Genomic DNA, 13,484 nt, shown 5'->3' with positions numbered 1-13,484 from the left:
TGTGTGCGCGCGCGCGCGCTATTCGCACATGTGTATGTGCAGGTGTGCACACATGGACATATACACAGAGATCAAAGGAAGACATCAAGTGTCCCACTCTGTTACTCTTCACATTATTTCCCTGAGACAGGGTCTCTCACTGAACCACAGCTAGACTGTCAGCTAAGTGATACTCCTATCTTGGCCCCCTACAAAAATGGGGTTACAAGTGTAAGATCTTGAGCATGGCCATGCCCTGATTTTTACATGGGTGCTGGGGATTTGAACTCAGGTCATTGCATTTGCATAACAAACACTTTTACTGGCTGAGCCATTAACCTACTTTGCTTACTGATTTGGCTAGGCTAGTTATCCAAGGAGCTCCAGGATTCCGCCTATCCTGGTTCTCCCAGTACTGGGGTGGCAGGCAGTGTGCCACCATAACCCACTGTGATGTGGAAGCTGGGGATCTGAACCCAGATCCTCATGCTCATGAGCTTGGCACTCTACTGACTGAAACATCTCCCCAGTCCCTGCATTTACTGTTTTTAATACAACTGTTATTCCTACAGTCCGGAATTCCTTGCAAACCCAGGTGGCTTGTCTCCTCCTCACCTCTGCCTCAGCCCCCAATGCCGTGGCCACACTTGGAGCAGGCTATCTCCAGAACTGATCTCTTCTGTCCATGTGTCTAGACTCTTCCTCCTGTCCTCCCAACCCTTGCTTCCCTGCAGGCTGAGCAGAGAGACTCTCCAACATGCTCTCCTGACACACCTATTCAGAAAGGTTGGTGACAGCAGAGCAGATCTACAGTGGTGAGCAAGTCAATGACCCTGCTACCCTCAAGACACGGCATTTTATAAACATTAAGTAGGCCTCAGCCTGTGAACTTCCAACTCCATCAGTTCAGCCGGCATCCTCAGTGTCTACAGCTCCCAGGCTAACTACATAACACACTCCGTCCCTGGATAATTTCTGTGTTTGTCTCTGTGCTGAATTGTATTCACAAGGACTGGCCCTCATTTTAAACCTGAGGTCCACATTTTTAAGGCCCACATCTTTGACTGGGCATGCCCTCGGCAGATTCCCCAAAAGAACAGCCACTGTTTCTCCTCCTGTGGGGTGACTCTGTGTGTAGGCAGAGCAAAGACAGTTATAGGAAAGATGGGAGCAGGCGCAGGAGATAAAGGGGAGACCCTAAGAACCTTCTGACTCTTTCTTTTTTTTAATTCACAATAATTTTATTATTTCATTTACATGAGATGTCTAAAACAGTCAAATTCATAGAGGAAGAAAATATAGTTGTAGATGCCAGGGGCTGTAGGTCAGGGGAAGTGGTGAGTGCTTATGTAATAAATAGGTTCGCTATTTCTATTTGGGATGAAGAAAACTGTTCAAAGTGGATTATAATGACGGTGGTGTGATATAGGACTTCATTTAGCACCACTGAGTTGTAGGGTTAAAAATGGTTTGAATGGTAAATTTCATGTGATGTACATTTAACTATAATTCTCAACATTCATTTCTTCATAAATTAGATCGCATGGTCTGTGCAGTACACATAGATTGGAGAGAGTGGGGGTAGGGAGGGCTAGAGATGTTTTCTGCACCTTTACCTTCTGACTGTTTCTAAGAGTGGGAGATGGGCCATATTACGGAAAGTATTACAGATGAAAAGAAAATGCAGAGAAGCATTGGCAAGCATTAAGAAATCACCTGGTAAATGAGCAGAAGGGTTAGAACTGAGGATTCACAAGACGGCACACCAGGAGCGTGTGAAGACGGAAGAAGCTCTTACTGGCAAAAGTCCTACGTTGCTTGGATACAAAGGCCACATCAGGTCCGTGGAGGAGATGTCCTTTCACTGTAGTGAATATACAGACTGCCGGACGGCTTTGACTGGAGAAGCCCACGAGGCAAGAGAGGCACAAGGAGTTTGCAGGATGCTCTGGTCAGGTCTTGAGGACGTCCTGAAACCCTCCTTACTGAAGGCGGGTCACCCTCCCACACACTTCGTGCTTTCCCAGCTCTGGATTTCACTGGGGTCTGGTAAGAGTGACTTCATCTTGGTAGCAACACTCTCTCAAAAGGAAGGAAGCCAGTAATGCCAGGAAGCAGATTAAGAAACCAACCAGCTGGGGTGGGACGGGGGTGGGGGAACCTGTACTCATAAGCAAAGGCCAGAGCATTGAAAGCAAGGAGATATAGAAGATAGTGGCTTGAGGAATTCAGATGCTATGGTCAGAGGTGGGGTGGTACCTACAGGGAGAAGCGAGGTCAATGAGATCCTCTGGGCGTCTACACCCAGCCGTCTGCTTGTGAGCTATTTGCTAAGGTAAAGCTCACGCAGCACTATGAGCTTTAAAGTGTGATGGCTATTTTGGCATATTGGGTGAGTAATGGTTTAGGGTTTTGTTGTTGTTTGTTTTAGTTTGGTTTGGTTCTGGTGTTTGCTTGCTTTTTGTTTGTTGAGACAGACTGGCCTTGAACTCACTATGTAGATGAAGATGACTTTGAACTTCTGACCTCCCTACTTCCACCTCACCATGGGATTACAGGCATGATCCACCACATCCAGGTTTGTGTGATGCCGGGGACTGAACCCAGAGCTTCATGCCTGCCTGCAAGACAAGCATTCTATCAACTTAGCTGCATCCCCAGTCCCAAGAATGTCAAATAAAAATTACTGAAGACTATTGTTTTGGGCTGCGCTCCTACACTGGGCCCCAAAAGACCAGAATAAAACTCAAGATGGAGTCACAAATGCTGGAGACCTATACCACCATGCTGAAGCCAGGGCACTACAACACCTTTGTGAGGAATCAGGGTTGAGGGGTATTCTGGTTTGAAAGGAAATGTCTCCCACAGGCCCACCGTTTGAACACCTGGGTCCCCAACTGTTGATGCAGTTTAAGGAGACACTGAAACATTAGGGCCTAGCTGCAGAAATCCCAATCACTAGGGTTGGCCTTAGGAGGTCGTTCCTGGCCCTAGTTCCTGCCTAATCCTCTGCTTCCTGTTCTGATGTGATGAGAACAGCCTGGACTCCACACCTCACCTGTGAACCAAATGCTCTGCCATGCCGTCTCCTATCACCATGGACTGAAACGGTGAGTCGCGTTGATCTTTCTTCCCGTGAGCTGTTCTCTCCAGATGTTGTGGTCACAGCCACACAAACATAACTGAGGCAGAGAAGAGATCCCAAGAGACTGATTTCAATTGGTGTGATATTAAATTTCCTTCTGCCTTCAGCGTTATACCCAGAAACGGTGACGGAAATAACCTGGCACGCAACAGTCAGTTCTTTCGGTATTGGCATTGTCCTAAATGGTCACAGCTGGAAGCACCATTTACCTTCTCGCTCCTTATGTGTGCTTCTCTGGATACTGTTATCCCCCAAACCCCTTCAGCTCCCTGGTCAATAGATTGATGTCTTCCTCCATCCTAGGATCATAAAATTGGCTGGGAGACGGAGCTGACCTCGATTCATTGCTGCTCCTCCTTAAAAGTCGGTTTCTTCCCACGTGGAATGGGATTGTTCGCAGGCATGCTCTGCTCACAGGAATTGTTAAAGAACTGGCTGTGCCATCTCTTCCTTAGTTTTCACATCCCACAGAAGCCGTTTGTCGACTGTCAGGTCCCCCTGACAAGAACGGGACCGGAGGTATTTGAGAGGTGATGGCTTCTACCTACCTTCTCCACGTCTCTCGGGAGTTTATCTTAGTCTCCTGGCCGTTTCTAGATGAGCAGCTGAACCTCTGGGAGTTTCTAACTTTGCCAGGGTTTCCAAACAGCGAGATTTTGTAGGACTGCAGAGGCAAAGAATCACTGCGCCACCTGGTGGCGGCTGACCGGGGAAACTTCACTTTCTTAGAACCCCCCAATCCAAGAGAGGAACTGTGAATCCTGCAGCCAATTTCAGTGCTTGTCTGTAGCAGAGACACACCAAGCTCTCTCCCTTTGTAAATATCCCCAGATGAATACTTTCTGCACAGTGTAGACTTACAAAACATGAAACTTCGACAGTGATATTCTTTCTTTTCCTTTTTTCTTTCTTTCTTTCTCTTTTCTTTTTCTTTCTTTCTTTCTTTTCTTTTCTTTTTCTTTCTTTTTTTTTTTTTTGAGACAGCATCTCCCAGTGTAGCACAGGCCTTCCTGGAATTCAAGATCCACCTCCTTTAGCCCCTTAAATTCTAGGATTATTGAAATGATATTTTTTAAAAGCCATTTTTAGCAGTTAGCTTGTTTCCTATTATGAGCAGTGGCTTTGCAAACATTATTTCATTTAGTTTTTGCATCTGCCCTCCAAGGAAGGGAACGCTTTTGTGTTCACATGGGGACCTGGAGGTTCAGTGATGTCACAACCCATGTCTTTAAACCCCATCTTGACTCAGGTCCTCTCCCTTCTGACCAGGCTTTGAGGAGCTCCATAAAGATGGAGGAGGGTCCTGCTTTCCCTTCCTTGGGTTGCCCTTCTATTTATTAGTCAATGTCCTCAGCACAGTCACTGCAGACCCCACCTGGCCAGAGGAGTAGCGGCTTCTAGAAGACGATGAAGACCACAGAAGCGGCTCTGAGCTGTGCTTCATGCCCCCTGTGCTGGAGGCCGGTGTTAGGTCAGGATTGATGGCGGCTGCGGGAACACACAAGCACGACTGGACCCCCATAGAAGCAGGTTGTCCTTTAGTCAGAGCAATGAGGGACAGCAGCCTCCCCTGAGGAGTGGAGACTATGTGTTAAGGCATGGGGGACACTTGAAAGGTTTTTGGTTTGGTTTGGTTTGGTTTGGTTTGGTTTTTGGAGACAGAGTAGCTGTCTCCAAGCTCTGTGTAACTTTGTGCCTTTCCTGGAACTCACTCTGTAGCCCAGGCTGGCCTGGAACTCACAGAGATCCGCCCTTCCTCTGCCTCCTGAGTGCTGGGATCAAAGGTGTGCGCCACCACCCTGCCTGGGACTTGGAGTTTTATAGGGCAGAAAAGGGAACTTTTTTTTGGTGGAAGAGTCCATCAGTTCCCTGAGGTCTCAGTGTTGGGAAATGCCAGTCAATGGAGGCTGTCTTCTGAAAGAGTTTGCTGGATCCTAACTTCCTGCAGAAGGTGTTATCTTTGTGTCAGCTTACCTGTCTGGAGTTTCTCCACTCACTGGAGGCTTTAGGGGTTATTAGCCTTTAGCCTGTGTCCACACCCACTATTTTGAGCCTCCCCAGACACCTGGAGGAAGCCACACAACAGCAGCAGCTGCTTGTACCGGCTCCCACAGGCGTGGCCCTAACCACAACTACTTCCAACAGTTTGCATTGGCTTTTCCCAGCAGCCCTCGCCACCCAAGTCAGAGAGACCATTTCCCCTGACGGCCTAGCAGAGAGACTAGGGTGACCGACGCAAAAGGGACAACGTCACCTGACTGGCAACAGTGCCCCTTCAGCAAATTAAAATGGAGCTTTTCTTCATTGTTCTGAGAAACCAGGAGAGAGGGTGAATGGCCAAATTTCCCAAACCAGTTTCGGTTACCCTGTTACTTAACTTCCTTCTGCCTTAGGCCTCACACACACACACACACACACACACACACACACACACACACACACGAACCTGAAGTAGCCTGATCTCATCCTGTTGATCCATCTCCCAGTCCCAGCCTTACAGAGGAATAAGGCTGAGCCAACAAAGCCACTTTGGTGCTGTTTTCTTCCACATGCTGCTGTCCATAAAGCAAGCCTCTGGCGCCTGGGTCACTGGAAATCCTGCCGTATTTTATAGAATTAGAAGTTGTGAGAAACACAAACAAGGGGATCAGGATCTTGAAACTAAAGGTAACGTTGTCACCGGGCGGTGGTGGCGCACGCCTTTAATCCCAGCACTTGGGAGGCAGAGGCAGGCGGATCTTGACCTCTGCACCATCCCTCCACCCCCTCCAGATTTAGATCTACCTCATGCAAAAGTCATTTTTTTTCCCACTCATACTTGGAAAGGACCATGTGATTATCTTAAATGTTTGGTAGTTTTTGTTTAGTTTGGGACATATTAATCATTTTTATTACGTGTCCTATATGCTGCAAAGTACCTGGTGGTTATTGCTTATAGAGAACAGAGACTCAGACATTTCTCTCCAGCTTCTCTTGAAAAAGTAATAATCAACTCAGCGAGAAAGGGAAAGCTTGCCCTGCCCTGAGTCAGGCCAGCATATAAGCAACAGACAGCTCCAGCTGTGAGAGTAACCGGAAATTGTAACCCTCTCGAGATCACTGTAAAGCTCTGGGAAGCCATTTGCAAGCCCTTTGGAGCCATCTTGGCTTTCTGGGGTCAGGGGGAAACTCCTCAAATTTTAGCACATCAGAAACTTTTCAAACCAACACAGTAAGAATGAAATGTTTCACCTTTGCCTGGAGGGTCTGAGTCTTTGATCCAGAAGGAACAAACCCATGTTCCCACACAGCTGCAGCCTCCAGACGGGCTCCCACACAATACTGACTGCCACCAAGCTTCCTCTGTCCCAGGCAACAGCCCTGCATCTAGCTTGGAGATTAGACTCTCATACACGGCCTGCTTACCTTAAAGCATTTTCTCAACCTGTTGGTTGTGACTCCTTTGGCAAACCTCTATCTCCAAAAAAAATTTTAAAAATGTGCATTAAAATTTATAAAAGTAGCAAAATTATGGTTATGAAGTAGCAATGAAAATAATTTTATGGGTTGGGGGTCACCACAACCTGAGGAGCTGTGTTAAAGGGTGGCAGCTTTAGGAAGGTTGAGAACCACTGCCATCCAAAATAATTTGGTTTAATTGTACCTACATGCCTCTCTTCCCCAAAGAACATCCTGACACATTTCTGGTAGGAGGCTCACGGGTTCCACCAGTCCACACTCCCCTAACTTTCTTAGGCATCAAGTGTCCCTGTGGCATTTGATTATGTCAGTACAGTGACCCCACAAGTCCAACATCAATTAGGGTAGATCCACTCTGCTTCCTAGTCCCCCGGGGAAGCTGATTACTCACACCACTGCTTACGGAGCATAGGACACAGATTTTTTTAAGAAGAGGGAATGGCTGGGTGTGGTGGTGCCTTTAATCCCACCAATCGGGAGGCAAGTGCAGGTGGCTTTCTCTGAATTTGAGACCAGCCTGGGCTGCATAATGAGAACTTGTCTCAAAAAAGAAAAAAAAAGTAGGATGGCTAGGAAAGGTTGTCTACCTAAACTCAAAATCAGAGAAATGAACAAATCTTTATTTCCCAATAAAGAAGAAGGGAGAGAGTTACCTGTATGTAATCCAAACTGGGTGGCCTTTTTCTCCTCAGGAGACCTTGGTGACTAAAAACTTCCTATCACGGATGGGGCTGTCATTCCTGGCCCTCTTGCACAGTCGTGAGATGCTCTTTAGTGATGTAATATGTTGCTTTCATTGGAACTGTTAAAAGTCTGGGGATGCCCTTCCATGACAAATTCCAATTTCTCTGCTTAGCTGACAGACTGGATTTAATTGCTTTACTTATCCACTGCTCTGAAACAGATTGCCCACGACCCTGAATTAGCTGCTTAAAACAATACACATAAGGCCAGCATGGCAATGCATGCCTACTGGTAGTCCTATCTCTCAGGAGACAGAGGCAGGAGGATGGCAAATTGAGGCAAGCATGAGCTACATGAGGAAAGACGGTCTCAAATGATCAAAACCAACAAACCAACCAAACAAACAAAAATCCACCATTATCGCACATCATTTCTGAGTCTGGGAACATGACGTATGTCGTTTTCCCTAAAACTGAAAATTCAAAATCTAGATAGCACTCACTTTGGACTTCTCACTCCTGCTCCAGAAGATCCAATGCCCTCTTCTGGCCTCCTCAGGTACTGCACTCATGTGCACCAACCCACACACATACACACATAATTTTTTTTTTTTTTTTTTTTTTAAGTAGAACCAGGCACAATGACACACGCTTGTAGTTCCAGCTCCTTGGGAAACTGATGCAGGGAGATCACTTAAACCCAGAAGTCTGAGATCACTCTGGGCAACCATGTGACCTAGCTCTTAACAAGAAATGATTAGGGACTGTGAATGCAGCTCAATGGAAGAGTGAGTGCCTAGCATGCCCTGGGTGTGAGTTCCAACACCAAGAATAAAAGAAGTAGAGTTGCAGGAGATGAAACCATCGATAGTTTTCCATAACTGATAGCAAACTTTTTGGAAAGAAGCCAAGAAAAAGGCCCGGAAAACAATCGCTACAAAATTAAAAATATCGAGGAATCGATTTAACCAAAGAGATGAAAGATATGTGTGCTGAAACTATATGACACTGACAAAGAAACTGGAGAAATTAAAACAAACGAGAAAGCATCCTATGCTTACTGATGGGAAGAGTAAATATTGTTAAAATTCCCATCTACCCATGGGAAGAATAAGTATTCCTTAAATGTTCATCTACCCACAGGAAGAATAAATATAGTTAAATGTTCGTCTGTCCATGGGAAGAACAAATATTGTTTAAATGTTCATCTACCCAGAGCAATCCACAGAATCAATGAAGTCCCTATTAAAATATCAAGAGTAGAGCTATTTTGAAATAGTGTAAAATTATTGTAGAGACACCTATAATAATTGGAACGACTCATTGTTATTGTGGCCAAAGAAAAACCGTCACCAGGGAAAACTATATTTGTATCAGTGTGTAACAGAAATATGGAAGCCATCAGAATCAAAATAGAATCAGTTGTGTCAATTGTAGCAATAGCAAAATAAATAAGTAAATAAATAAATAAATAAATAATAAAGCCTGAAGGTTGTGAAAGAAGGGTGTGTACTTGAGAGCTACCCGATAGAAGCCATCAGGAGAGGCTATGCCAGAAAAGGACACCACAACCTTCTACAAGGACCTGTGCACACAAACTGACCAACCTTAGATCAACAGCACATCACTCTTGTTATTAATCATCGTTGTGGCCAAAGATTATTGATTCAAAACATCCGATGTAATCCTCATGTTCTTGTCTTCTAAAACTTCCCTTTGCCTCAACCGCTTGGGACACACCATGGCTCACTGTGGCACAGGACTCCCCCCTTGCCGTGCGCTGTTTTTCTCAGGCAGGTAGTGTGAGCTCTCTGGTTGCTTTATTTCATTGAGGTGGTGTGAATTACTTCATTTAGAATGACGAAGTAGCTTTTTGCTTTAATAATAATCTCTGTTGTAATGGTCAATTAAATCAGCGCCAACCTCTTAGAAGACTTTTTTTAAATTAGGAATACAAAATAAAGTGCTGGGAAAGTGGCTTCGTTCATGGCGTGTTTGCCTAGATGCCCTGGGTTGGATTGCCAGCATCACTTGAAACTGAGAAGAAAGGTGCCTGCCTGTGATCCCAGCACTTGGGAGGTAGAGGCAGGAGCACCAAGGAGATCAAGTTCATAGTGAGTTAAAGGTCAGCTTAGGAGAGAGAGAGAGAGAGAGAGAGAGAGAGAGAGAGAGAGAGAGAGAGACCCTGCCGCAAAACAAACAAACTAAAGAAATACAAAGCACAGGGGCGTTGTACTTAGTGCAGCTGAGGTTCTGGGTCTGAAAAAGAGAAAGCAAGAGATGGAGAGAGACAGGCAGTATGGGTTCCTGGATGAATACATAAAATGCTAATGGAGAAATGCTTGGGTCTCTGACAGGGCTAGGAATCAATCCTCCAGTCACCGACCCTGTTGGAATCCTCCTGGTCCATGCACACGAGGGATTGAGGGAGAGTACTCAGGGCTGGGGGATGGAGGATGGGGGTGGGGTTTGTGGGAGTGTTGGCAGGACAGTAAACTTAGCTGCAGACCTCTACTTGTCCCCCTGTTTCCTTATGTAGCTTTGTCTATGTGTCTTTTAAAGCCCACCTACTGTCGGTAACAACCAACAAGCTTCTTCAGATTTCCCTTTTGCCTCTAATTTAGCTGCCTTTTTCCAACTTTATAATAACGTATAACATTTGTACATTAACCTTTGCTCCCATTTTTGTTTTAATCTTAAATGTCTGTACTTTTTTTTAAGTGTTCAACATCAGTCTGTTGACATTTTCCATTTCTTCAGAAGGCAACTAGCTGCTAGTCTCATAGCTGTGATGAAATGCCTAACAAAAGCGTCCTGAGCCAGGAAGGGTTCATTTTGACTTGTTGGTCCAAAGGACATGGCCCATCAGAGTAGAGAAAGCATGGTGGTCATAGAATGTGGCTAGTTAATATTGACTCCACAATCAGGAAGCTGGGAGAGAGGGCCATGGATGCTCCAATAGTTTCCCTCCTTTTTATGCTATAGGGAACCCCAGCCTATGGAACGGCGCTGCTCATTTTTAGTGTGGAGTCTTCCAACCTCAACTAACTTAACCTAGACATTCTCTCACAGACACGCCCAGAGACTTGTTTCCTTGATCCTAGGTCCTGTGGGGTTGGCAATCAATAGTAATTACCACAGTGGGTGAGATAATAATCTTCCCTGAGGAGACTCCTCAGGTTGATGGCAGAGTTGGATAAAGGTTGAAAGTATATTCCACAGGACTTGGTAGTTTTTATAGAGTTTGGATTGCACTTTCTTTCACTGCTCTTGGAAATGACGTCTATTGTTACTTTGCTTGTATATCGGTGTCCTGGTTTCATTTCCTGTGACTCTTATAAAATACCCTAAGAAAAGCAACTTAGAGGGGGGAGGGTCTTTATTTTAGCTCACAGTTCTAGGTTACAATCCATCAAGGTCTCAGGAACTTGAAGCAGCTCATCTCGAACATCTAGAAAAGAAAGAGAGTTAATGCATGCCTGCTTAACAGTGATCAACTCTCTCTTTCCTTTTCATGCTTTCTAGGGTCCAGCCCAGGAAAGGGTACCACCCACATGAAAAACGGCCCTAATTAGTCTTAACAATAAAAACCTGGAGTCAGACATTGAGGGTGAAAGCTGAAAGATCAGAGAAGCAGAGCAGCAGCCACTAGAGAGACTTCTTACCTCTATGAAATCTCAGAGTGAATGGGGGCCGAGATCCTGTCTCTACGAATCCTCAGGCTGAATGGGCTGTTGAGATCCTATCTCACCCACATTATATTCCTTTGCCCACCTCCCATGTGCTCGGATCAAAGGCGTGCACCACCACCGCCTGGCTCTGTTTCTCTTTTAGACTGGTTCCATCTCTTGTGGCCCAAGGTGGCCTTGAACTCCTGATCTTCCTGCTTCCTCCTACCAAGTGCTGGGATTAAGGGTGTGAGCCACCACTGCCTGGGCTCTGGTTAACTAGTGGCTAGCTCTGCCCTCTGATCTCTAGGCAAGCTTTATTTGTTAGAACACAAACAAAATATCATACAACACCTATATTCAGAGTGGGTCTTCTTCCCACCTCAGTGAAACCAAATAAGGAAATCCCTTGCCAGCGTAACCCAGACCATTCCTCTCAGAGATGCTTTTCCCAGGCAATTCTAGATTGTGTCAAGTTGACAATTAAAAATAACCATCATAATTGACTTTGAAATTTTTGATACTAGTTTTATTTTGGTTTGATTGGGTTTGCTTTCCTTTTAAAATTTTTTTTGACACTTTTATCTGTAGGGGACTTTCAAGCTTTTATTTTTCTTTTTTCTATTAAACTAATAGGTTTCTTTCTGCCACAGAGTTGATATTCTGCAGGTCAGTACTTGGTGTATTCATTGCTTGTACAGCACTGTAACCTCAGCACCTGTCAGGAACAGCCTAAGAGAGGAAAAAAACATCTGTTTTGGTCCTCGGTGTCACACAGTTTAGTTCATGGTGGCAGGAGCATGTGGCGACAGCTGTTCACATCTTGGTAGACCAGAAAGCCAACAGTGAGGCAGAAACCAAGGGGAAAAAATAACCCTCAATGACCTACTTCTGCTTACTAGACAGCACTTCCTAGATATTCCACAGCCTTCCAAACCACACCATCAGCTGGGGACCAAGTATCAAAACATACATCTGTGGTGGCATTTCAACATCAAACCATAGTACCCAGAGAGTCCAGTCTACCCCTAAGATGGGTCTGTTTTCATTTCTTCCTGCTCTTCTAGCCAGTGACCAGGTTGATATGCAAATGCTATGACTAAACAGACAGTTCCCTCCTTGAAGCAAAAAAGTATCACTCTTTGAACTAAGCTATCAAATTGAATGCTAAATGCTAAAAATAGCAAATGTTAGCTGGCAAGTGGTGGCGCACACCTTTAATCACAGCACTGGGGAGGCAGAGGCAGGCAGACCTCTGAGTTTGAGGCCAGCCTGGTCTACAGAGTGAGTTCCAGGACAGCCAGACCTACACAGAGAAACCTTGACTTGAAAAACAAACATAAATTTTTAAATTAAATAAATACAGCAAATATTAAACAAATTTTCATTCACTTTCCAGTATGTTTTGTAATTGTTATGAAAACTATCCCCTTATAATAATAAAGTCAGATTATAGTTATCTTAATTCATAATGTGTGAGTTCATTAATTCTATCTTTCTTTTTGTTATGAAGCACATCATCATAAATATTAGACATTCATTCATTAGAAAACTATCTTTTTAATTTTATTTAAAGAAATATGTTGTGGAATAATCTTTTTGTACATTGTAAATATTGCCACTCAGATTGGTTTAATGAAAAGATGAACAGCCAATAGCTAGGCAGGATTTTCAGGCCAGAGAGGATGCTGGGAAGAAGAAGGGAGACACAGAGCAAGCAGGACAGGTACTAAGGAGATGAGGTAGTAAAGACATGAGGCAGAAAGTAAATTAATAGAAATGGGTTAATTTAAGTTATGAGGGCTAGTAAGAAACAAGCCTAAGCTATCAGCCGAGCTTTCATAATTAATAAGTCTCCATGTGGTTATTTGGGAGCTATCAGGAAGGACAGAAAAATCTGACTACAGAAGTAAACCAACTGTTTCTATTTATCATTGATCTATGTCTCCCCACTTTCTCCCTTTCCCATTGTAAGAGATAAAATCTGGTGGTTCATTTTCAAAGATGCTTTGATCTAACTTAGGTTCAAATGAACAGAAAACTCTAGAACAATAATTCTCAACCTGTGGGGTCTCAACCACTTCAGGGGTCAAACAACCCTTTCACAGGGGGTCACATATCAGATATCCTGAATATCAAATATTCACATTATGATTCATAACAGTAGCAAAATTACAGTTATGAAGTAGCACCAAAAATGATTTTATGGTTGGGGGTCACCACAACATGAGGGACTGTATTAAAGTGTCACCACATCAGGAATGTTGAGAACGACTGCTTTAGAGTCTGACCAATGCCTGCTAATCTACCTGTGCCCTCTCCCTGCCCCCAATCCAAAGTCTGCTAAGCTACCCCTTTCAATACACACCCAAACTATGAGTTCAGAGGAGAAAATTACTAATGGCCAAGTTTGATGGATGGTGGTGGCTCATGACTTTAATCCCAGCACTTGAGAGGCAGAGGCAGGTGGATCTCTGAGTTCAAGGCCAGCCTGATCTAGAGAGCAAGACTACACAGAGAACGCCTGTCTCAAAAAAACCAAAAATCAAA

The sequence above is a fragment of the Onychomys torridus genome, chromosome 18 (assembly GCF_903995425.1).
Source record: "Onychomys torridus chromosome 18, mOncTor1.1, whole genome shotgun sequence".
In the NCBI taxonomy this organism is placed as follows: domain Eukaryota; kingdom Metazoa; phylum Chordata; class Mammalia; order Rodentia; family Cricetidae; genus Onychomys; species Onychomys torridus.
This window is presented reverse-complemented; position numbering follows the sequence as displayed.